Genomic DNA, 27,374 nt, shown 5'->3' with positions numbered 1-27,374 from the left:
ATGACCCAAATGTCCTGGTAATTGCCTCCACAGCCACATTCTCTAAATGGATCATTCTTTCACCATAACCTACTGAGGCTTCAAAAAGAGTATTATTAGTACAGTGAAGATATCACATGTGCATTCAACCAATACATGTTTTAGTATAAAAGCCTGGCGGGGGGCGGTGACAGGGATAAGACAGTCAAATGCAGGCACCCTGACACCAACTCTATTCAACAAGGGATGAGACAGAACACAGGAGTTTGCTGCTCCCTTGATCTTAATTCCTCTGGGTCTCTCATAATGTCAGTTTCTCACCCATTTTCAGATTATTTAAAGGCTCTTAAGTAAAGGAGTTAATTTTAACTAATCCTCATAATCAACGAAACACAAGTATATATCACTGAACACAAGGATCATCAAAAAAAAATTATACGGCTTGTTTTTGCCAGTGTCTCAATATTCTAGGAGGCCACAGGAAAAGAGCTGGAATGAAGTTAGGGCTCTGTCCACCTGGGTAACCCAGGACCACACAGCACTTGTAGCTCCAGCGTGCCTCAGTTTCCATCACTAACCCTGGAGGAGGCCAACTTATTCATTCATGGCCATGTCATCCCACAGACTCTACCTATAACGGAACTTAGTGAGTTGGGGCTTGTAATCCCAACATTTTGGGAAGCCAAGGCTCACACCTGTAACCCCAGCACTTTGGGAGGCTGAGGCAGGTGGATCACTTGAGGTCGAGAGTTCAAGACCCGCCTGGCCAATGTGGTAAAACATTGTCTCTATTAAAAATACAAAAAAAACTAGCTGGGCCTGGTGGCAGGTGCCTGTAATCCCAGCTACTAGGGAGGCTGAGGCAGGAGGATAGCTTGAACCAGGAGGAGGAGGTTGCAGTGAGCCAAGACTGTGCCATTGTACTCTAGCCTGGGCAACAGAGTGAGATTCCATCACGGCAGCGGGGGGGAGAGGGGAGAACTTTGTGAGTTGGTCATTGCTCCTCCCACTTGTACCCCCAGTGACCCTTCCTGAAGGCAGAGACTATATTACATTTATAGTGTCCCTAGTGCCGGTACCATACCTGACATATAAATAGTCAATGAAAGAAAGAATCAACCACAATCATTCACGCCTGTAATCCTAGCACTTTGGGAGGCCAAAGCAGGCAGATCACCTGAGGACAGGAGTTTGAAACCAGCCTGGCCAACATGACAAAACTCTGTCTCTACTAAAATACAAAACTTAGCCAGGCACCTGTAATCTCAGCTACTTGGGTGGCCGAGGCAGGAGAATCACTTAAACCCAGGAGATGGAGACTGCAGTGAGCCAAGATCGGGCCACTGCACTCTACCCAGAGCAACAGAGCAAGACTCTCTCTCTCTCAACCAAAAAAAAAAAAAAAAAAAGGAACCAACAACCAATAAAAGGAATACAAATATTCTTTGATAACAACATGACTGAGCTTATCACCCAAAATTTCCACAAGAAAAGGATGTGTTTCAGCTACTTTCACATTCCTGACTCTGGCCAAAGTTTCAATGAGTAGTAAGAGACCCAGAGGAAACTGCCAATTAGGAGGACACAAGGAGACAGACTTTTTTTTTTTTTTTTTTTTTTTTGGACGGAGTTTCGCTCTTGTTACCCAGGCTGGAGTGCAATGGCACGATCTCGGCTCACCGCAACCTCCGCCTCCTGGGTTCAGGCAATTCTCCTGCCTCAGCCTCCTGAGTAGCTGGGATTACAGGCACGCGCCACTATGCCCAGCTAATTTTTTGTCTTTTTAGTAGAGACGGGGTTTCACTATGTTGACCGGGATGGTCTCGATCTCTTGACCTCGTGATCCACCCGCCTCGGCCTCCCAAAGTGCTGGGATTACAGGCTTGAGCCACCGCGCCCGGCCGAAGGAGACAGACTTTAAGCCAGGTACGGTGTAAATAATGAAGAGTTGGCTGGCTGATCCAGTTTCTTTCTTTATTATAAGTTCTGAGATACATGTGCAGAATGTGCAGGTTTGCTACACAGGTACACAAGAGCCATGGTGGTTTGCTGCACCCAGCAATCCGTCATCTATATTAGGTATTTCTCCTAATGCCATTCCTCCCCAGTCCCCCAACCCTTGAAAGGCCCCCAAGTGTGATGTTCCCTTCCCTTGTGTCCATGTGTTCTCATTGTTCAACTCCCACTTATGAGTGAGAACATGCTGTGTTTGGTTTTCTGTTCTTGTGTTAGCTTCTTAATCAGAATTACTGGCAGCTAATGGACCTTCTGTGTTAGAGGGATGAATGAGGTCTGGGTCCTTTAAGAGATAACCTTTTTATATCACGAGCAAATCTTATTTGAAGAGAATAGTAATTTTTGAGATAATGTATTTTACCTTCTCCATTTCCCTTTCCCTTTTGATGGCTGGAAAAGAACAGAACCAGAAGGCGACAGTTACAGGGAAAGCTATAAGGGCGGCAGAGTGGCCAGGGAGTAAAGAGCAGAAGCCAAGGACGTAGCCAAGGAAGAAATTTGAAGAGATGACAAACAGTAACAAAGCAAACCTGAGTGAGCGGGTGAGCGGAAAGGGCAGCACAGAGACAGTGGCAGCGGGATGAGCACTGGCCCAGAAAGAGAGAGAAGTCAGTGCAACTGAGAGCCACTTTAGGGTTTCTAGAAAGAGAATCACATGGTCGAAATGATATTTATAGTGGACAACTCAACCAAACATCTGATGGCTTGAAGGTCACTGTAATCTTAGTTGAAGTCCAATTTCTCTCATAGGAATAAAGCTGCCCTCCAAAAAAAAGACTGAGGAAAAAAAGTGTTTTTCTCCCAAAGTGAACTGGTACCAAATTCAGCCTTCTCCCAGAACCAGGTGTCAGGCACAATGCCAGCAGCTTCTGCTTAGAGGATCTTATTTAATCGCTGCTCTTCCCCCTTTGGTATTATCCCCACCTTGTGAGGTTCAGAGACCTAAATAAGTTGTCCAAAGTCCTATACTTCACAGAGTTTGAAAGTAGGAGTCATTTTCCAGACAGAATGCACATTCTGTAGGAATATCAGACACACTACACCAGGTGTCCCCAAACTTTTTACACAGGGGGCCAGTTCACTGTCCCTCAGACTGTTGGAGGGCCGCCACATACTGTGCTCCTCTCACTGACCACCAATGAAAGAGGTGCCCCTTCCTGAAGTGCGTGGGGGGGGCCGGATAAATGGCCTCAGGGGGCTGCATGCGGCCCCCGGACCGTAGTTTGGGGATGCCTGCACTACATCCTTCCCTAGACAGGAGGATGTAGGAGGTGCTGAATTCTCAGCTCTGTCCATAGCTGACATCATCAAGCACAGTCTACTTAATTCCTAATGAATAGTGATGATCCTGACTCACCACCCTGGACAACTGAATGTCAGGTGCTAAATAATGGTTAATTGGTTTTGCATATGTAAAGTGGGTTGTATTATTATTTTCCTACCATTTCAGACACTAGCCAACCTTGCCAACAAGTAGCCTGAGAAAAACACAGGTGAAGATGGGCAGCCTGGATTTTGCAGGAAACCATAAAAGAGATGGAAGTGCAGAAAGTACGTCATTGTCAGAGACAGGGCAGAATTCTCAGGGAATGCTGAGGCTGAGAACTGAGGCAACATCTGTCACGACACAGTAGCAGCCAGTGAGCCTTGGTGCCAATTGCTAACAGGTTCCCTCTAATTTCAGCGGAGGAGTGGATAATTACTCCTTCTCGTTTTCAAAAATCACTTCCGTGTCAACAAAATCCCATCAACAAGCCAATATCTCTTCACCAAGCCCCAACGCTGAGCATCCCATTACAGGACTTAGCATTACCCTCCTGAGAATCCCTGATTAATTCTCCGCTCCATCAGCCCTAAGTACTTGCCCAGGTGACAATTCAAGAAAAGCTCTGATTGATTTCATGCTATGCAGCTCTGATGGGACCACTCTGCATTACCAGCCTTTAGGGGAATCACCCACACCATCCCCTTAATGAATCTGTTAGCCATTGAGAACAGAAATCCTGCCCCTTCCTTTCTCCTGTCACTAACACCAGTCAAGCTGATCACTGCTGTTCTTCATCAGTGGACTCCTTCAAAAGGACAAGGCCACAGCCCCAGCTTCAGGCAATCTATCCTTATCTGACCATTCCAAAGCAAAGATCTGATTATCAAGACAGTACATGCGCAAAGGGAGCAGGAGCTGGAGGACATGACTCATAGCCCAAGTCTCAGAGCCCAAGATGCTCCCACCCTCGATATGGACAACTTAACCTCGGGAAACACATTTCAAACCCAGAAAGAGAGCTTCTTTCCTGCTTTAAGAGAGCAAATGCCCCAACTATTTCAAAAGGAAAACTCATAAGCCTTTCCCAGGAGTAGCCATCAAAGAAAACTAACTCCCCAATTCCAATAGGCCTATAGAGTGAACACACACTTCAGGTAGACTGACCGACCATACTGCTTACTACAAATAAAGAAAACATCAGGTAAATAATACTCCTTAGCCACTAGCCTATGAATCACATCACTTTCTTAGTTGGTAAGAGTCACCATCCTATTATTATAACTCAGTATTTTAAATGACAATAAGCATAAAGTAAAAATCACAAGCAGAAAGTTCACATGTAAAAAGACATCAACACAAGATAGATAAAAGTATATACACCACTTCAAAAAGTCTCCCTCAGCTTCATGATTGACAGAAAGCCTAGAAATGGGTCCTATACCATCACAGCACTGGCTCCCCAAGAAGCAAGTCTATGGGTACATGCCTGGGGAGTCATAGTCCCTGCCTACTAAAAGCCAGGGGAGACTCACCCAATGTTACACAGTCTGTTGACAGCCGACTTAATGGGATGTTGGCCCTGGCCTCACTCTAGGTCCCAGCAGTAACCTGCCCAGATGCGGCCCCCTTGGCTGATTCAGAATTCTAATTGTGCTGCATCTGAAACGGCCCTCCCTACTTTGCATACAAAAATAGTCCAGGGCTTCTCCATCAGCTTCCATGACATTGGATGCTTCTCTTATTCTGGGGTTTGGGGAGAGAAGCAATAGGGAAATCTACACTTCACTCCTGATTGAGTCATAAGCCAATCAACAAGGAAAACCTCAATCAAGATGGCATTTTAAAATGGTCATTGCAAAGGTCAAGCCCTGCTCTGGTCCTCTGACCACAGCCCCTGACATTCAGTGCTCTCAAGATCTAATGGATCCAAATGGAGCGCATGAGCATTCACATCAGGATCCAAAATCTAGGCTGTAACATACCCAAAAGGAAAAAATCTCCTCTTTCCTGTCAACCTAGGGAACCAAAACCACAATTCGTCATACTGTTTTCCTTCCCATCCTCTATACCAGGCGTCCCCAGACTTTTTACACAGGGGGCCAGTTCACTGTCCCTCAGACCGTTGGAGGGCCGCCACATACTGTGCTCCTCTCACTGACCACCAGTGAAAGAGGTGCCCCTTCCTGAAGTGCGGCGGGGGGGCGGATAAATGGCCTCAGGGGGCCGCATGCGTAGTTTGGGGACGCCTGCTCTAGACTATCAGAAATCAGGCTGTCACTTTCTCTTGTGTGCGTGTTGTCAGATCTGGTCTATCTGCCTTTACCCATTTCTAATGGATCTGAGAACACAGATCCTCACAGCCTACCCAAATGATACGTGGATATTTCTGAGTCCCAAAACATGATTGTAAAACTCCTCTGGGACAGAAGCAGAGCCTGTATGACCTCTACAACCTAGGACAGTTGTATCCCAAGCAACATTGGGATGCTGGATAAAAGTGAGACAACATAAAATAACAAATAAAATGAACCTGTTTGAATAAATGCAGGTCTTGTGCAATCTTGAAGAAGAAAAACAAAGCTGAATGACTTACACTGCCCAATAGGAAACCTCAACGCAAAGCTTAGTCATTAATAGTATGGTACTGGCACACAGACATAGAAAATAGGCCAACGGATCAGAATAAAACATCTGGAAACAAACTCATACACATACGTTCACTTGATCTGTAACAAAAGTGACACTGTATTACCCTGAGAAAAGGTCTTTTTTTTCCCCAATAAATGTACCAGGTTCATTGATATCCATACGAAAAAAATAAAACTTGACCCCACCTCCAACATACTTTACATCTGAAATAGATTTTAGATCTGAAAGTAAAAAAACCAATAAAGAATTTAGAAGAAAACTTAGCAGATTATCTATGTGTCCATAAAGTAGTCAAGGATTACTTTAAAGGGACACAAAAGCACTAATCAGGAGGGGAAAACATGATAAACTGGGTTATATCACAAAAGACAGGTATAGGAATGTTTGTATTTTCATTATTTGTAACAGCTAGAAACAGCCAAATTTTTGTTAACAATAGGACATTAAAAACTGTAGCATAATGAGGCCAGGCGCTGTGGAGCACATCTGTAATCCCAGCACTTTGGGAGGCCGAGACGGGCAGACTCCTTGAGAGTAGGAGTTGAGATCAGCCTAGGCAACACAGTGAGACCCCCATCTCTACAAAAAACACAAGAAAATTACCTGGGTGTTGGTGGTACAAACCTGTAGTCCCAGCTACCCCAGAGGCTGAAATAGGAGGATCACCTGAGCCCAGGAGATCAAAGGCAGTGAGCTATGATCGTGCCACTGCACTCTGGCCTAGGAAAGAGAGTGAGACTCTGTCTCAAAAAAAAAAAAAAAACCAAAAAAAAAAAAACCTGAAGCATATTCATAAAATAGAATGGCATACAACTGCACTGTCCAATGCAGTAGGCGCTAGACACATTTGTGAATTTAAATGTAAATTATTAAGATTAGAAATTCAGTTGTCCAGTCGCACTACCCGTATCTTATTAGCTCAATATTCACAAGTGGCTAATGGCTACTGTGTCATATGGCACAAACAGAAAGCATTTCACTGCCACAGAATGTTCTATGGGACAGTAATGAGAATACAAATGAGTAACAACTGCAAGTAACAACATGGGTGAACTCTACCAATGCAATACTGAGGAAAAAAATAGATACAAAGAAATATATACTATACTGTCTGCCTCCATGCATCATAAGTTCAAACACTAACGAAACTCATCTACATTGTTAGAAGTCAGGGTAATAACGACCCTTTGGAGTTGAGAGTACTCATTGGAAGGCAGTGTGGGGAGACTCAGGGGGTTCTCGTCATGTCAGTGCAGACCAATGGCTTTGGAGGCCGGTGAGTTCAAGTGGAAAAACACAAGGGACTCAATACAGATGATATGTGTGTCCTTTTCTATACGCATGTTGGACTTCAATAGAAGTTACAAAAAAATAAACAAATAAACAAATAAAACCTGCACTGTTTCAGTGCCTTTCTGATTCCATTATTACCTTAGAGAAAGTTAATTCCAGGAGCTCTGAATACATTTGCTTTTATTGAATTATGCTTTGATGTGCTGCCATCAGCATACGAAGGGTTATTAGAAGAAATAGCCTATGAGATTCATCTCTATGTTGCCTGCAAGGATGTGGAAGAGGCAGCTCATCATGTCACACAGAGACTGCTCTTTACAAAGATCCCAAAGGAAAGTTCTACAGCAAACAAAACACAATGTGTTTTTTACCTCGTGGTCAGCCCACCGGACTTTCCTTTACTCACTAGGCGCCAAAGTGCACTGAGCCACCCTGGCAGGCCCCTCGGAGAGCTCTCAGGTGATTGGTTGGCAAGTTTGGTCTTATTCCTAAGTCCACTTTCAGTCTTCACCTCTATCCTCTTCTTTTTCTCCCTTCTTTCTCCCACCTTCTATTTATGCTATTTTACAGTCTTGCATGGTGTCTTAAAATGATTCTGAAACAAGATGGGGTGTAAACATGAAAGGGAAAGTATTTCTGTTTTCTAATTACCTGTTTAAATTTAATGTGGTAAAGCATTTACGGAAAGCCTCGCCCACCCATCTCTTCACTCGTATGTGCCAAGCACTGGATATGGAGATAAAGATACCATCTTCCCTGTCCTCAACAAGCACGCTCTCCAGCAGGGAGACAAATAAGTTCACATACCTGCAAGACTTCAAAGGCCCTCCGCTGGGACGCCTGGCCTGACCTTTCCCCACTCCTCTGTGTTCCCACAGGTAGTAGCACCTTTGCCAGCCAGTACAGATGAACTGAACTCACTCACCAGATAGAAATGATTTGTTTATCCATCACTCACATTTGAGGGTTTGTGAGATCTTTAAGGGTTGGGTCCATGCCTTTAGTTATTTCTCCTTTTTTCATTTTGTTTTGTTTTTAAGTCAGGTCCACTGCATCCTCAACCTCTGGGGCTCAAGCCTCCTAAGTAGCTGCGACTACAGACGCATACCACCATGCCCAGCTAACTTTTTTGGTTTTACTGTAGATACATAGCCTCGCTATGTTACCCAGGCTGGCTCTGAACTCCTGGCCTCAAGCAATTCTCCTGTCTCAGCTTCCCAAAGTGCTGGGACTACAGGCATGAACCACCTCACCCAGCCTAGTCATTTTTCTATGTCTGGCATTCAGCAGAATGCCTAGCACATGGCAACCGCTCCCCAGAAGAGACTGAATGGTTGCTGGAAATAATGAGTCAATGGGTGAATACATGAATGAACAAGTGAATAAATATGTCACCAGCTGCAATAGAGGAATCAACAGAGAGCCATGCTGGAGAAGTTTATTCTGTCTCTCGGATCAATGAAGTTTCTCAGGGGGTGGCATTTAGGCTGGTCTGAAAGGCTGAGCTGGACTTATAGGCCAAGTATTAGTGGAGGAGATGTGGAGAAGAGAAGGCAGAGCCAAGCGAGAAGGCAGAAAGGCTAAAGCAGAGGCTGAAAACGTAAGCTGAGCCAATCACAGGGGGCCTCACAGGCCATGACAAAAGGTGTATTATTTCATACAAAAAGCAGGAAAACACCAGAAACACCAGGAGTGTGTGAGCAACTCCTGAAGGTGTGTGTATGTGTGTCTATCTACTTGGGAAGATAAAGAGTGAAGAACAGAGAATGTTACACATCTGGAATCAGAATTTTTAAACCAAAAGTATTTTCAATATGGTCCAATTCCGAGGCCAGAACAGTTCTTTAAACTGAAATATTACAATGTGATGCCTCCCTTAAGTGTTCCAAGTTTATAAAGGCATTTTAATACAAGCAAAGACCATGACAGTGTATAAAGGTGTGTTTGTTTCAACAACCCAGAGCCATGGGATTAACTCTGCTCAATACCTGGTCACTCAGCCCTTCTAATGAATCCACATCAGACTTTGTCTTCAAGCACTCAACGTACTCCCCTCGTCCCTAAAGAGAGGCTGTGAGGTGACAGCAGGGTCACACTCAAGCCCAGCATGGGAACCATGGTTGCTACACTTACACAGAGACACACACGTCTGCATTTGGCCAATGTGCAAACACCAACCAATGCCAACACGAGGCAATGCATGAATTTAACCAAAAATACACAACACTGCCGGTTTACAAATGTGCACTGGTTCCCAATGATCCCCAACACAAGCAAGTCCCCACCCTTCAAACGAGAAATGCAATCTGCCATTTAATGATGACACAGTGATGGAGCAGCTGCAAAACAGGTCTCGCCTTGACAGATGCAAATTCGGGGGCCAATTAAAGCCCCACCCACACACCATCCTCGTCCTCCAAATGTAAACCTGGCCCTTGATCTATATCCAGTTCAAGTTCAGCAAGAGAAAGAATCTTGGCACTTTGGTTGAAGATTGCCTGAGGCAGGATAAGTGAATAACTACTGTTCCCCCCTCAGACAATTAAGCCACTCATTGAAACGAACAAATATTACTGAAGCACCTGCTGTGGACACAGGACCAGCTCTGAAACATCCACAAGCTCTGCAAGGGAACTCAGTGGGGGCAAGATCTGCAGCGTAAGAGAGGTATGGACAGAAAGTCTGATGCGTTCATGTCTGACATCAGGCCTGCCTTCTCCTGCCTTCTCCCACAGCCCGGGGTGCTGTGAGTCCTCTCCAGCCAGCAGTCTCCTTCCCCTCCCCTCTGACATATCCTAGCAAAGGAGTCCACTGAATTCAGTCAAATATGCAAAGGCCACATCTTGATTCAATCTACATTTCTACAGCTCCCCAGCACATACACACACACACGTTTCTTTAGGGAAAAAGGTGGGCGGGTTGCCAAAGTTGGGTGGGTAATATATTTCCTTCCAAGGCTACATTCTTCTACAGATTCTGTTAAACTTGGTATAGGAACAAGATGAGCCCTCGGCCCCTTACATAATCCATTTCCAATTATACCTACAAATGGCCACTAAAACCCTCCCTCTGGGAAAGACTTCCAGGGGCAGATTCCCTCTCAGTCCAACTGCCTAACAGTGACTCTATGTAGGGGATATGACTTGAGAGGCCAGAAGTCCCCCCACAGGCAAAATGAACCAGGGCAAATCCTCAAACACACAGTTCCGGCACACTGGTCCTTGACACCTTCAAAGTCACATTGCTAATTAAAGATCTACCTGTAAAAGCCCCATGAAAATCCCAAAGTACTCCCAGGTCCTTGGAGAAATAACCCAATCCCACAGCCTCCTCTCAGAGATACTGTTTCTCAGATAAACTGGCTGGAGCAACAACCAAAGGGAGGGTCTTATCCTAGGCTCCCCCCTTTCCCTCCTGATCTAAATGATCACCAAGAATGTCCACTTGACCCCCTAGTCCCCCTGGTTCCCCTCTGCTCCACTCTACTCTACTAACTTTGCTCCTGTCTCAAGGAAAGGACCATACCATCTCTGCCTCAGCCCTCTGCCAGAGCTGAGCTGTCCCTTGTCTCCCCCCACTCACTACTGCCAACAACCTGGTCCCCAAGCCTGGTTACACAGGATGATATAGGTGGCTTCTTAAACAGGGATTCCCAGCTTTTGATGCCAGAAATAACGAATCAGAATCCCAGGAAATGTATTTTTAGCAAGTCTCTCCTACACCATCCTGCAGACAGAAGGTTTTCCTAAAATGCAAATCGGACTTTTATCATACACTCACTTGAAGTCATTCAGCAGATCCCTAGTCATTCAGGACTCAACTGCGTTATGAGGCACTCTGGCCTTTCATACCTGTTCTCAGCCTGCTCCTCCAGCCACCCATCCAGGACCCCAACATTTTAGCTGCACTTGCATTCCAAGAAGCCCCGACACAGCTGGCTGCCTACACCACTCCTTCAGGTGCCTAGGGCTCTCGCAATACCTAACAGATTGCTGGAACTCACAAAACATTTGTTAATACCGTCCTTGGTAGGTACTTCTAAGAATTGCAGGGATCATCACCTTGGGCACCTGGAGAAACCATATGGCAGAGTAGTTCCTCATACATAAAGAGAATATTGAGTTTTAGAAACCCAAAGAGATTGAATTTTTATTCCTCCACTTATTACCTGTGCCTGTGTTTCATGAAAACTGGAAGTAACAATATTAGCCACCTGTTGTAAAGATTAAACGAGATGATTCATGAAAAGTATTAACAGAATATCTCAATCATCAACGGTCAATGCATATATTGTGTTATCTAAATGCTTAGAGATTAGCATAGGTAGTATGTCTTAACTGTGCCACCATAGGTTCTCAAATAGTTGTTGAACAAAACTAATAGGCCAGGCGTGGTGGCTCACACCTGTAATCCTAGCACTTTGGGAGGCCTAGAGGGGGCAGATCACTTGAGGTCAGCAGTTCAAGACCAGCGGACCAACACAGTGAAACTCCATCTCTACTAAAAACAGAAAACATTAGCCGGCATGGTGGCAAGCACCTGTAATCCCAGCCACTTGGGAGGCTGAGGCAGGGGAATCACTTGAACCTGGGAGGCAGAGTTGCAGTGAAGCCAAGATTGCACCACTGCACTCCAGCCTTGATGACTCCGTCTCAAAAAAAATTTTTTAATTGATTTTTTAATTAAATTAAGAGTCTCAAAAAAATTAAAAATTAAGAATGTTAACAGTATTGATAATTATTGCTTCTATATCCACCTTCTTCCCTGCTATACTGCAAATTTTCGAAGGCAGGCACTGTTTCCCATTCATTTCTGCACCCCAAGCCCAGCAACAAATAACCATTTGCTTTATTTTAACCTAAAATGTTAATACAATTTTGATGACTCTTAAGAAATACATCCTTGTCTAAGGAATTACAAGGGCAGCCTCAGGCATACCTTAGACTAGAACCATAGAGTGAGATAAAAGACTCACCAGCCTCAATAAAACCTTCCTCGAGTTTCTAAACACCCTGACTACCTGGTCTGTAGCCTCAACAACCAACTCTGCCTTCCTTTAACCTCAGGCAGGGCCTGCTACCTGCTGAGCCACAATCTGAGGTCTTCAGTGGTGATCCCCAGCCCCTGACTCTGGTCTGTGGCATCTCAGCCACTGCTGCAGCCGGCCCACAGCCCTCAGCCCAGCCTGCTTCAGCGGAGGCTCATCCTGGGAGAATGCAGCCTGGAGCCCGCCCTTTCAGCTCTCAGCCAGTTCACCTCCCATAGGGGCCTAGGGGCTGCGCTTGGCCCAAAGTGTCAGGTTACCACAAAAATAACAGTGGGCCTGCCTAAACCAGGCATGCGGGCCAAGTGTAAGAGGGAAGTGTCCCAGAGGTGAGAAAGAGAAGCCCAGGAGAAGGGGAAAAAAAAAAAAAAGCAAGACCTTTGAACATGTATCAAAGAGGACTTGGTTTCTAAGAAATGAACATTAAATTCATAACTACACTCAATATCACTACCACAGCCTCTTCAGTAACTCATTTAGTATCCAATCAGAGTAACATATTTATATTATACTTAACAACTCTGAATGTGCTTTTAAAAATATTATTTTAGGGCAAGACGGGGATGAAGTTTTCTTTAGTTTGCTTATTTAATACCATGTATAAAAGTCAGATTTGGGTCAATGAAGGTTTTAACAAGTATTTCCACTAACAAATTCCTAATATTACTCAGCTTTAATTTTCTCAAAACTACATCCAAACATGTCAAAGCTAATTAGCTTTATTGTGGAAGAGGTAGGACTTCAAGATGGGGGGGGAGGGGGAGAAGGCTAATAAAAAGCATTTATTTATTATTTTTTCTTCTTCCCTAAAATGAAATCAAAGTTCATTCCCGTGCTACTCTCGTGCAAGAATGCTGCTAGCTTGATGTGGTCTCGCCCAGCCTAGATATTTCAAATAAAGTTAACTTCAATCACTGTAGGGAGTTAGCAGGGTATTGATTCTCCATCTATTGTTCTTTCATCTTGGTTTACTCCATACACAATGTCTCTTTAATTTGCTCCTAGCAACTTTTTTATGAGTGGGTGGGTATAGGCCCAGCTACAAGAAAAGATACACTTCTTTAAGCCAGGCAGGTAAGCCTCAAGAACAGGCCATCCACTGGGTGGACTGGGTTTCCCATTATAATCCCTTATGTGCCAAAGAAGCTGTGAATGCCTTGGCAGGAGAAGACAGAGCCAACTCTAATAGGCACATTTAGATTCACAACCTGAAGGTGTTGAAAGGCAGACAGACAAAAAAAATTCTAAGCGAAAAATATGGGCTAAGTTTTTTAAAAAGAATTAATTTTGATAGGGAAAAGGTTCACAATTGTAACATTATTTTACAGTTATTGATTTCCGTTTCATTTTACAATACAGGGTTGCACGTATAAGACACAGCCGTATTCTGAACAAGACTCCATTGCAAATACTCAAAAAAGAAAAATAGCCTTTAAAATGACAATTTTAGTGGCAGCCAGACCAGCAGTTGACATGCAGACAGGCAGCAATTCTGTGTTTTTAAATTTTTTTTAGCTTTTCAGAAATACCCCTCTCCCAATCAAACTGATCAAAAACTTCACAGAAGAACGTTATCACCAGAGGACTTTGAGTTCTGAAAATTTAAAAGAATACCATATAAAAAATGAAATTCACTGTAGTTTCATTCTGTCTTTAAAAGCAGCCAAAGCCTAGTTCCCAGAAGAGAGGATCTCATTCACCTTGCTTCTCCCAGTGTGGTCAGAATTAACACAGTTCATGCAGGGCATATCACACCGTGCAATTATCAACCAGCATTGACATTGCTAAAAGATCTTTAATAATCCTGTTTTTTACCATAAAAGCTCTCATTATTATCCCAGCTCTCTTTGCTTGTTCAGCGTGCCTGGTCACTTACAGGAGGATGAGAAAAAACCGTGGACTCGACTCATCTTCCCCCAGCCGTGTCACCCAGGGAGCTGCTCATGTCTCTGCAGAGCAATGCCACCACACTGCCTGACCAGGTTTAAAATTAGCTGAGCCCTGGAGAGCCGCGGGTAACCTTCTGACAAGGTTAGCCAGGAGAGCAGAGCACTGCTCAGGGAAGGACATTAATAAGAAGCCAAGTAGAGCCTTTCAACAAGCCCATTAGGGCCTCTCAGAACCAGCAGTCTGGAAGCCTGGGGGAGCCGGGTGCCTCAACACCAGGAGGCTGACCAAGGCCTCTTATTTTTACCCCACCGAGTCAGCAGCTTTCTTTACAAGAGATAAATACAACCTCCAAATGTGTTTCCCCAAGTTTAAATCCAACATGTTCACTCACTCACTAATTACATAATAATTTTTAAATTTTTAATCGGGTTTAAAGAAAATACTTCTGGAACACCTCTAGTTATAAAGTTAATATCCACAGATGACCAAAAAAAAGTGAAACACATAGAAATCTCCATAAAGAAAAATTAACTTTACCCATATTCCACCATCAAATAATAATCAGTGCTAACCATGCACTTCGATGTCCTTACACTAATCATTCCTTTAGCTTTTTGTTGCCCACCTAACATTTCAGTCGGAATTAGTTCCTAAGTCCTGAAAACTTATTTGTATCTATGATATTTAAGAGGTACATAATATTCTGGGTGGAGGATATGCTATGACTTAGCTCTTTCCCCATGCTTGCACATTGAGATTTTGCCCAACTTTTCACTGTTGCAGCAAACATCTTTGTAATCCTTTCGATCCCTAGCCCATAGTAGAAGAGCAGGAACAATTTCAAGGCCACCGATACAGACTGGAGACCTCTCACACTGTATACACGGTCAGTATTTTCTGAATAAATGGACATGTCTCAGTGCTTTCTAAATAGACAAACCTAAATTCTAATGTGACGTTTTCCAAGCGCCTTTGGGGATAATCGGGCCTAGCGCAACTAACGTTCTCTCAGCAACGAATTAAAGAAGACAGGCCGGGCGCGGTGGCTCACACCGGTAATCCCAGCACTTTGGGAGGCCGAGGTGGGTGGATCACGAGGTGAAGAGATCGAGACCATCCTGGTCAACATGGTGAAACCCCATCTCTACTAAAAATACAAAAAATCAGCTGGGCATGGTGGCGTGGCTGTAATCCCAGCTACTCGGGAGGCTGAGGCAGGAGAATTGCCTGAACCCAGGAGGCGGAGGTTGCGGTGAGCCGAGACCGTGCCATTGCACTCCAGCCTGGGTAACAAGAGCGAAACTCCATCTCAAAAAAAAAAAAAAAAAAGAAGAAGAAGAAGACAAGTGAAGAATCTATCAACACCTCTGAATATCTGCCAATTTCAGACACTCTCCCACACCACCTCAAGTACCCGACTGGTTCAGCTATACCAGTTGTTTAAAATACTGAAATACTTCCATAAGAGCGTGGAAAGAGTCAGTGCCCCAATCCCCCCGTGAACGCTCTGTCTCCTCGTAGTGCCCCAAGGCCTCCTCACTATTCAACAAGAACAGGTGTCTGGCATATCTAGGGGCCTGCAGTGGTTTCTGGTTGTTAAATATTCTAAATACCACCCCTGTTGATGGGTAACTATTTCCCCCCAGCTTAAATCTATTTCATTTGTCATAGAGGCAACTTTTAAAATCTCACTTACCACCACTTCAATACTATTTCTTAAAGTCACTAGATTCCCTAATACTTCAGTTGTTAAACCAAAATTAACAATTATTAGGAAGCAACTACCTAGCAGGGGGCTGTTCCTGCTAAGTTATTCTCTACAAAGCATAGTGAGTTATGCTGGACTAAGCTGAACTCCATAATCATGATTCATGAACCTGGTACTAATACCAATTACAATGGTTCCCCAAAGATAAAAGCTGTCTGCTTAGATCACAGGAGACTTTGAGGAACTTTCAGATCATCAACCAGATTCTCGGCAAAAATACTGAAATATTAAGTCTGGGGATAAGATAAGAGTCACGTCCTACCTACCCTATGCCCAGGTTACCCTTGTATTGGTTTACCCGTAATACTAATAAAAGCAACATTTATTGAGTGCTGTCAATGAGCTAGACATATACTGCTATGCATTTAGAAGCATAATCTCTACCTTTAGTTCTCCTTGCTAAATTAAGCCTTTTTCTGTGAAGGGGAACAGGTAACTAGTACGTGGAGCAGAGTTTCATTTCCTCTAAATGTTTTTAAATCATCTTCTATTAGGGATGCCAAGGCAAGAACACCAGCTGAGAAAGAGAAGGACAAACAAGAGGTCTCTATAATTGGACTTTGAAAACCAAGAAGGTGCTAGCCTGGACGTATTACAGCACTGCCCAGCCCCACAGCTGGACCATGGCCCACTTTGGAATCAGCTCAAAGACAATACCCTCCCACAGCTCCATTACAGAAGAATATACTCCAAATTCCAGGCCACTATAAGAGCTGGAGGCTGAGCTGTGGTCTCTGTGCCAGCCAAATCAGTGAGATTCTAATAGATGGCAAAAGTTTAAGGAAATACACCTTGTTAACAGTAAATACAATTAATATTCACAGCCAGCATTTATTTGATGCTATGTGAGGAACAGGGATCAAGACTTCACTTTTTTAAAGTTTTATTTCATTTTTGATTGACAAATAATAATTGTATATGTTTATGGGGTGTATGTTTATGGGGTATACATGTATGAACATGTCTCAGCGCTTTCTAAATAGACAACCCTAAATTCTAATGTGACACTTTCCAAGCATCTTCGGGGATAATCGGGCCTAGCCCAATTTACTTCCATGCATGTATACATTGTGGAATGATCCAATCTGATGAATTAACATATCCATCACCTCCAATATGTATCATTTCTTTGTGTTAAGAATATTTAAGTTCTTCTCTTTTTTTGCTATTTTGAAATATACCACACATTATTGTTAACTACAGTCACCATGTCATTGCACCAGAATTTATTCCTCCTAACAGAAACTTTCACACTTTGACTAACTTCCCTTTTCCCTACCCACCCACTCACCCCCAAAACCTCTGGTAACAACCATTCTACTCTCTACTTTTATGAGTTTGACTTCTTTAGAGTCCAGAACTTTATTTTTATTATTTCACTTAATCCTCATCACAACTGTTAGAGGTAAAAATGTAATATTACTCTCTCTGTTACTCAGATAAAGAAAATGAAGTTTAGAAATATTAAGTAATTTGTCCAGAATCATGCCACTAGTCAGTGGTCAAGCTGAAATTCAAACCCAGATTCATCTCCTTGAGCTCAAGGTCTAAATGTATTTGTGAAAGAGTAAACCTCCCATCACTAGAGATAATCAAAGAATAGCTAGAAGCCCTCTTAAAACAGTGATGCTGTAGGGGGACCAGAGGCAAATGAAGATGTCAAGAAAGGTACATTCCAACATCTGATCTATGGTGGGTGAAAACAAATACCCACTGCGTGCTGGCTCCGTTATCAGATGCTTGTGGGATGTAAGGAGCAGGCCAGGCCCCTTAAACCAAGTGTGCACACTGTTAGAGCTGAGTTAACTGACAGCCACATGATTTTTCTGCTGAAAAGCAATACAGCTGAAAAACAAGGCTGTTGGAGAGTCCAGACTCTGACCACCGTGATCCCAGGAGTGCTGGCGCATGGCAAAAGCTTGTGCTTCTTTCTGCTTTCCCAGAACCACAAATGCAAGGCTGAGAGCCTGCTACTGCAGGGCAGGGGGGAAAAAGGCTTTTTGATCTACTCATTAATACCCTGCACCTGTATTTTTCTCCAACACAAAACTAATAAGGTAAATAAACAATTCAAATTTATATTGGAAAAAGTCAAGAAGACAAGCAGAAAGGGGAGATGAATAGACAATTAAAGAGGAAAATAAGCATATAGGAAAATATACATGATCATATTTTCCCATACGCTTATGGGAAGAAAAGGCAGAAGAATGTCAAATTCAAGCAAACTCAAAGTGTTATTTTCAATCTCTTAATCAGCAAACCTTTAAAGGCTCTAATCACATCTCTAGTGAATATGACATAGAAAATACCCTGGTGGTGGTAAGGATATGAAAATCCAATTAGCTACATTTATTGGGAGGCTCAAAAGGCTTAAATCCTTTGAACTAGCAATCCTAATCCTAAAAATTTATCAAAAAGAGAAAATTCATTAGAAGATAAAAATTATGAGAACAAATATGTAGATTATAAAAACCAACCATAATACGATGAAAAAAAGACTTAAAAAAAAAAACATAGTACATGATGCAAAGAAAAACTGGGCATTCATTTAGAAGAATAAAATGAACTAAAACATAAGGGAGAACTTCTCAAAGAATATGAATTTTTAAAAGCAAAGCAAAATTATATAATGATTATAACTAGTTTGATGCATATAGCTACACAAATTGAAAATAAAAAGGAAATAGTTATTAGGTTAGGACAGTGACATCACAGTTTTTTGTCTTATACTTTTTTTCATGTTCTGTTGTTTTTGCAATTTTTAAGGATTCCAATATTTTTAAAAAGAAAATTTAAGTAAACATCCGTTACAAGTTCAGATATTCAAGAACTTGAATACAAGAAGAAATATCAGAAGTCACAGATATGGGGATACTTGAATCCTTTATCATCAGGATCCACCCAGGCACTCTCCAACTGATATAGTTTGGCTGTGTCTCCACCCAAATCTCATCTTGTAGTTCCCATAATCCCCATGTGTTCTAGAAGCGACCTGGTGGGAGGTAACTGAATCATGGGAGCAGTTACCCTCATGGTGTTCTCGTAATAGTGAGTTCTCGCAAGATCCAATGGTTTTATAAGGGGCTTCCCCCTTTGCTCGGCACTCACTTCTCTCTCCTGCTGCCATTGAAGACGTACCTGTTGTGTCTTCTCCAATATTATACGTTTCCTGAGGCCTCCCTAACCATGAGAACTGCAAGTCAATTAAACCTCTTTTCTTTATAAATTACCCAGGGTCAGGTATGTCTTCATAGCACTGTGAAAACAGGCTAACACACCAACTTTATGTCTAGTGACAATTTTCACATACACACATTATAGCCTATTTTAGGTAAACCAAATGACTTGATATTCCCTCAAACATTACAGTAGCAATAATCACAGTAGCTACTTATATACTTATAGAGTATATATTCTTATATACTTATAGAGTATATATATTCAAATATATACTTATAGAGTATATATTCTGTACCTGGCCCTGTTCTAAGCACTTTGTATGTCTTCACTCATTTAATGTCCATAACAATACTATGAGAAAAGTACTACTGTTATTCTTATTTTAGAGATGAGGAGACTAAGGCATGGAAAGAAAATAAATGGCCTCATCACTCAGAGAAGTGGAAGAGCCAGGATTTAAATCCAGACAGTCTGACTCCAGAGTTTAATTGATAACCACCGCATAGCACTGCCCATGTATACAGACAAGACTCCCTAGCCACCGCTATGCTGTTCCTCTTGTCTGAAATGCCTTTCCTCAACACTTATAAAGCTCCCAAATACTTCAGAGGCCAATTCAATTGCCACCTCTTTGGTAAAGCTTTCTTTGGCTTTCCCATGCAGCTTTTGTTTGTGTTACCTGTTAAGTCCCACAGAACTTTATACATACAACTACTCTTTCACTAATATTGTTTAATAATTCATTGGGCTTCTCTCCCTGATGGACCAATATTTGGGGTGGGAGGTAGATAAAAGTGTTCTTTGTATCTGCAGTGACTAGCCCAATGTCTGGCACCTAACATGTAATCAACAACAGAGGGAGGGAGGGACAAATGAACGAATGACTTATCAGTAACGGTAATAGAGAGCTCATTAATGTGTTCATTAGTATTTCACATATACTTGAAGTTTTAAGAAAATAGGACCTTGAATATTATTCAGCCTTGAAAAGGAAGGCAATTCTGACCCCCATGACAGCAAGAATAAATCTTGAGCAGATTATGCTAAGTGAAATAAGCTAGTCACAAAAGGACAAACACAGTAGGATTCCACTCATAGGATATACCTGGAGTAGTCAAATTCAGAGACAGAAAGTAGAATGGTGGTTTACAGGGGCTAGGAGAAGGAGGAAGGAATGTAGAGTTATTGTTTAATAGATGCATTTTCAGTTTTGCAGATAAAAAGAGTTCTGTACATAGATGATGCTGATGATAGCAAAACAATGTCAATGTACTTAATACCACTGAACTGTACACTTAAAAGTGAAGATGTTAACTTTTATGTTACGTGTACTTTACCACAATTAGACAGACTGTAGAGAGATGACAGATTAGATGACTGATTGATTGATAAGACAGACAGAATGAGACCTCAAAACGAAGCAGTCAGACCAAGTCAAATTACAGCCAGTGTAATCTAAACATAACACTTAGTGCTGGAGCACTCATATTCCAACAGATGCTTCACACATACACATAGTCACCCCTTGTATCGTTCCAGGTGTCTTCCCATCTCAACAGAGCTATCACTTCCTCCACGAAGCCTTCCCAGATACCTAAGTCAGACTGAGTGGTCCTGTGCCTGCTTCCACAGCACCATGCCCTTGTATCAGAGCACCTCTGAAACTGCCCATCAACAAGTCTATTTCTCCAATGTCAAACTCCATGAAGGCAGCAACCCTGTCTTACTGGGGTGTGTCTTTAGGACCTGGCTTGGCACACATCACCTTTAATGAATATAGAATCAATTCATTAACTGCTAAAGGGAGGGGCTGGAACATTGCTCTGATTTTCGGAGCTAACATGCTAAGCTGTCTTAAGGAGTGGTTAGCAAGGCAAGTAAAAACAGAAAATGCAAAGATTTTTTCATCTGAAACTGAAAGGAAAAGCATCCAAGTCATCAAGAGGAAGATTCTCACCACCTCCTCTATTAGAAAAAAGGAGATCTATTTGTGGGCAAGGTGATTTGCAGAATCTATAGACCTACAGAGTTAAAACTCTGTGCCTGCCTTCTGGTATCCTAAGGATAAGATTCAGTGCCACACATGGTGCAGGGGCTTAGACATGTCACCTCTTCAAATTCTCTTGATATCAAAGGAGTATTTTCCTCTTTACAGGAACAAAAGTTTAAAAGGCAGTCTGATCAATTTGTCAGATACCTATTCTTTGGGCTAAAATTAGAAAACATTCTTCGAGGCTGCTAAACCTTTATTAATGCCAAATTTTTATCAATACTTAAGGGTCAGCTCAGAAGGTAGAGGGGCGGTAATTGCTTCTATTCCCTTACTCCATTTTACATTCTTTAAGGCAGATGGTACATGCATAGTATTTATTCTATGTATTTCTTCCTTAGAAATTACTTAACTAGGCCGGGCGCGGTGGCTCAAGCCTGTAATCCCAGCACTTTGGGAGGCCGAGGCGGGTGGATCACGAGGTCGAGAGGTCGAGACCATCCTGGTCAACATGGAGAAACCCCGTCTCTACTAAAAGTGCAAAAAATTAGCTGGGCATGGTGGCGCGTGCCCGTAATCCCAGCTACTCAGGAGGCTGAGGCAGGAGCATTGCCTGAGCCCAGGAGGCGGAGGTTGCGGTGAGCCGAGATCGCGCCATTGCACTCCAGCCTGGGTAACAAGAATGAAACTCCGTCTCAAAAAAAAAAAAAAAAGAAAGAAATTACTTAACTATTTGATATGGTTTGGCTGTGCACCCACCCAAATCTCATCTTGAATTGTAGCTCCCGTAATTCCCATGTGTTGTGAGACAGACTCAGAGAGAGATAAGTGAATCATGGAGGTGGTTTCCCCCATACTGCTCTGGTGGTAGTGAATGTCTCATGAGATCTGATGGTTTTATATACGGGGTTTCCCCTTTCACTTGGTTCTCATTCTCTCTTGCCTGCCACCATATAAGACGTGCCTTTTGTCTTCTGATATGATTGTGAGGCTTCCCCAGCCACGTGGAATGGTGAGTCCATTAAACCTCTTTTTCTTTTTCTTTTTTTTTTTGAGACGGAGTTTCACTCTTGTTACCCAGGCTGGAGTGCAATGGCACGATCTCGGCTCACCACAACCTCCGCCTCCTGGGTTCAGGCAATTCTCCTGCCTCAGCCTCCTGTGTAGCTGGGGTTACAGGCACGCACCACCATGCCCAGCTAATTTTTTGTATTTTTAGTAGAGACGGGGTTTCACCATGTTGACCAGGATGGTCTCGATCTCTTGACCTCATGATCCACCCGCCTCGGCCTCCCGAAGTGCTGGGATTACAGGCTTGAGGCACCGCGCCCGGTCCTCTTTTTCTTTATAAATTACCCAGTCTCGGTTATGCCTTTATCAGCAGCATAAAAATGGACTACTACACCATCCTTACAATGCTTCTCTATATACACCTCCAACTTTCTTATGTTTCACATAGGAGAAATGAATTTTTGATTTGCTACTAAGCAAAATGTTTCTTCTTTTTTTCCCTCCAATTATGAGCAAATGGTAACAGTGACACTAAAAGGCATGCATAAACTAGGCACATCCAGACTTGGGCCCCACAAGCTGTAAGCTGCAAGAGTACAGAGCTGCAACTGAAAAGCACAAACGACTACCAATATGACTTAAGTTTAGCTTTAGGGCAAACTCAATGCGGAACAGCTCCATACAGGTAACACTGAAATGACAAGGGACAGCTGTAAGTAGAAGACACATATTTGCTTGTCAGCCGTCTGAATTCTCCATTAGTAAGCAAAGTCCTCACACAAACCTAATTTCTTATTTGTTCACCAAGAAATATCACAGGTAAAAGGTATCTGGGGACCTGAGATAGAGCAGCTGAGATGCAGAGGGCATTTTTAAATGCAGATGATTACATTTTTTTTTTCTTTTTTGCTTAGTCTTTCACTGATTTTAGTCAAACCATCCTTATGAAGGACTTAAGTGAACTGCGAAGATGGGGATGTATAAACATACGGTCTGAGGAGTCTAACTTCTGCTAGGTAAGATGAGATAAAACAATAATATAACAATTTTGAGCAATTCCTTGTTTTTTAGGCCTCCGTCTCCTCATTGGAAAACAAGAGAGTTGAAATGTAACTTTTTTAGATAGCTCTCAAAGTATAATATTCTATTTCTACTCCATTCACCTGTCCACCAGAACAAATAGACTTCTGGCTTAGTCACAGCTGCACTGCCCAAGAGTTAAATTTTTCTTGAAGTCCAATAAAGTATTATTGACACTATTTAATATATACATAAAGATACGAATGTTCTAACACCATTTTTGCTTCTAAAGAAGCAGACTATTTCTAACAAAATAATAAAACATGGTCATTACAATTCTGTCCAACTATTTTAAAAGGCACTTTTCAAAAGAAGATCCTATAAGAAAATTTTAGGTAAATTTTTAAAGTAAAAAGGATCCATTTGGCCATTTCAAAGAAACATTCTCTGCTTTTTTAATTTCCGCTTTACCTAGATTTCTTTGTGAATGGATAAGAATCAAAAGCTTAGATTCTAGCTGGAGCCTATTGTACTCCTTAAGACCATAAAGTTTCATATAAATCCTAAATTTAATTAATATATTCAAGCATCATTCACAAGCTTTGAGGATTATGCCTGTATCTGAAACTTAGAATACAATAAATATTCCTAGATGCACACTCTTGAGGTTTGAGAGCAATCACTAGTAAATTGTATCTTCAAAAGAGGAGAGGTGATTATTTCTGTCCCACTTTACAACTTTTTTAATTCAGCAAAATATCTAAAAGCTTGAATGCAAATAACATTTTAAATCACACTTTTTTCTTTAAAAAACTGAATTCATTTTCATCTTAAGATACACCACTACTGTGCACACCTATCTTTCCTGAATAGTTTGTTCTAGGTAGAACAATGACAAAAAAACAAAAGCTAGAAAACCTGAAGGCTTTGGTATTAAAAGACTGTACATATGTCCACATATTTTGGTTTTCAACAGAAATAGTAAATGAGAGGAAGAGAAAAGGATGCATTTGGAATTTCAGGACATTATGGACAGATTCACAGAAAGGACTCCAAGGGGCAAACTATTTGCCGGAGTAAACAACTATCTCAATCATATTAACATTTTAAAAAAGATTTTCCTTTACAATTCACATAGTGATGAAGCACTTGAAGCCTTATTTACTTCTCTAGATGTCTAGCTAGAGGATAAAACATGGCCTATTACGTACTAGTTCTGTAGGACCGCTTGAGACACAGAAGTGGTAGGTACCTGGATTGCTCACAATTTAGTTGTGTTATCATAAAAGGCATGCAAGCATTCGTTCAACTAAGCCTTCAACAAGCATGTAGCCAACTTCAGGCACGGCTCTGTGATGGAGAGATGAAGGTAAGTAACTCACTCCTCCCTGAAAGGTCTCACAATCCAGTGAGAGAGGCAGATACACCAACAGATAACTCGAAATGCAACCCAGTAACTGTTGTGATAGAAAGACACACGTACACAAATCGTGGGGGGCAGAGTGGTGCTGGAACCAGGGGATGCATGCCTCATGGTCAACATAAGTCAAGCATACGTCTGCCTTGGTCACAGCTATAAACCCAGAACCCAGAACTGTGTACGGTACACAGTAAACCCTCAAAAAAAATCAAAGCAAGAAAGAAGACCTGGAGGGCAGGCAGTGATCTGCCCGAAGCGCTGGGAGTTTGGTAGGGAGCATGACACAGAGGCCTGGGTTGGAACGCACATTCCACCACTTTGTAGCTGTGTGATTCTGTCAAGGACAGGGACCAGAGATGACAAAGAAGCACAGCAGTGGGATAAGACTTTTTTTTTTCCCCCACTTCTTCCTTGCCCTTTTCAAATCCTGCAGGAAGCCCTTCCCCTAACACTTATTCAGATGCGACTCGGAGTAAATGAACCAAAAAAGAACTGGGGGGAAGGAGAAAGGAAGAGACAATTCCCTGGGTAGCTATGGAGAAAGGAAAAGATCCTTTTCATCCTTTAGAATGGAAACCTTCAGTAGTTCTAACCTGGAAAAAAGGTTTTAAAAGTCCTGAGCCAGACATCTCAAAGGTATCAACTTCTGCCTGGCTGTAATACTTTTCTGGACTGCCCCAGATCCTTGTCATTTAGGCATAGTCACATTTTCCCCATATCCCCATTTTAATTTCCTTCACTAAATTAATTACAGCACAGTAACACTTAATCAACATAAAAGTAGACCAAACTACCTGTAATATAATCTTAGATCTTCCAAATTCTTTAAAATTACATATGGCTGTGTGTTTGTGTGTTTCTGTATATGTAGCTGTAAATACCTGTGAATGCACAACTGTTTATGTGTAGTCACATGTTGCTTAACAAAATGTCAGGCAATTTCGTCATCGATCAAGATCATAGAGCACACTTACACAAACCTACACAGTATATCCTACTACGCATCTAGGCTATTTGGGATAGTTATAGCCTATAGTTCCCATGCCACAGATCTCTACAACATGTTACTATACTGAATATTGTAGTCAATTTTAACACAATGGTAGGTATTTGTGTATCTAAACATATCTACACATAGAAAAGGTACAGTAAAAATATGGTATAAAAGATTAAAATAGTACACCTGCATAGGGCACTTCCTAGAATGAAGCTTGCAGAACTGGAAGTTGCTCTGGAAATGTCAATGAGTGAGTGATGAGTGCATGTAAAGGCCTAGGATATTACTGCACACTACTATAGACTTTATAAACAATGTACTCTTAGGTCACATTAAATTTATTTTTAATTTTCTTTTTTCAGTTATAAAATAACCTTAGCTCATTGCAACTTTATAAACTTTTTAATTGTTTTAACTTTTGACTTGTTTGTAAACACTTAGCTTAAAAACATGAACATTACACAGCTATACAAAAATATTTTTCTTTATAGCTTTTTCCCTAAGCTTTCTATTTAAAAAAAAAAAAAAATTCTTCTCTTTTACTTTTCAAAAACAAAGACATAGCTGGACAGAGTGGCTCACAATGTAATCCCAGCTACTCAGGAGGCCTGGGCAAAAGGATCTCTTGAGCCCAGGAGTTTAAGACCAGCTTGGGCAACACAGCAACATAGCAAAACCCTATCTCCACAAAAACATTTAAAAATTAGTCAGGCATGGTGGTGCATGCCAGTTACTTGAGAGGCTGAAGCAGGAGGATCACTTGACCCTAGGAGTTCAAGGCTGCAGTAAGCTGTCATCACATGATCACACTCCAGCCTGGGCAACAGAGCAAGACCCTGTTCCTGAGTGGGGAGGACCACCACACACACACATACACACACACACACACACACACACACACACACACGCAAACACATTAGCCTAGACCTACACAGAATCAGGATCATTAGATGTCAGCAGGCAATAGAAATTTTTCAGCTCCATTATGAAGTGACCACTATTGCATATACGATCTGTCATTGATTGAAACATCATTATACGGCACAGACTATCTATACATACGTTCACACATACACGTTATTTAAATATGTATGCACAAGGGCATGAATCTATAGAAAAATACAAACTCACTTTCTCATAGCTGACAGATACCACCATGCACCCATGTGGGAGGCAGGAGAGGTCAACTGAGTGGCTACCTCAAAACCCTGCAAGCTCACTTTACACAAATAACCAAAGTTCTACCAATGAAGAAGCTGTTAAATTTCCAAGGTCAATGGGACAGGGCTCAAGGTGCTCAAATTTCCTGTGGCTGGACCTGGGCCACTAAGAAATCTCCCTCCCTTCCTCAAGAAAAACTTCTCTTTCAGTTAATCGGAGAGCTGGAACCACCGGCAGGTGGGAAGCAGGGGCCCCAGAGCCTCCTGCTTGCCTGGAAATCCACAGCCATACCAGGGACCTAGAACACTCAGGCTCCTACTCTTGAACTTCTGGGGCTAGGAAATGCTGCAAAGTTCACTGTCACCCAACTCAACAGACCTTTACCTAGAAGCAGCTGTGTCCAAAGCCCAGCCCTCAGACCTTACTTCTCCTAACACTGTCTTATGTGTGTTTCACAACAAACCAAAAAGGCCAGCAGGTAGTACCGCTCTCCTTTTGCAGGTGAGGGATCTGAGACCCCACAGTGCTGATGGAGCCCAAGGCAAGCCCCCAAGTGGGTCAATGGAGGTGCTACCCTGCTGCCTTCATACCAAGAATCTGGTTTACAGGTACTAGCAGAGTGAGAAGAATCAGAGCTCCTGGGTTTTGGTTTCACTTCCTCCTCTGATCTAAGAGTAATCAGCCATGAG

At 42.3% G+C, this 27,374-nt stretch overlaps 1 protein-coding gene across 14 annotated transcripts in view; it reads right to left on the bottom strand.

Moving 5' to 3' along the window:
• Nucleotides 1–27,374, bottom strand: part of TEAD1 (TEA domain transcription factor 1) — a 276,947-nt gene that overhangs the window by 186,707 nt on the left and 62,866 nt on the right. The window contains exon 1 of one of the 14 annotated variants that reach the window (XM_010345057.3): nt 14,125–14,292. The exons of the other annotated variants lie outside the window; for them this stretch is intronic. The gene's annotated coding sequence lies outside the window, so the exon portion shown is untranslated. Of the gene's footprint in view, nt 1–14,124; nt 14,293–27,374 lie in introns of those variants that run through there. 14 annotated transcript variants of the gene reach the window in all.

The sequence above is a fragment of the Saimiri boliviensis genome, chromosome 6 (genome assembly GCF_048565385.1).
Source record: "Saimiri boliviensis isolate mSaiBol1 chromosome 6, mSaiBol1.pri, whole genome shotgun sequence".
Lineage (NCBI taxonomy): Eukaryota > Metazoa > Chordata > Mammalia > Primates > Cebidae > Saimiri > Saimiri boliviensis.
Note: the sequence above shows the minus strand (reverse complement) of the source record. Positions and strands in the feature narration are given on the sequence as shown.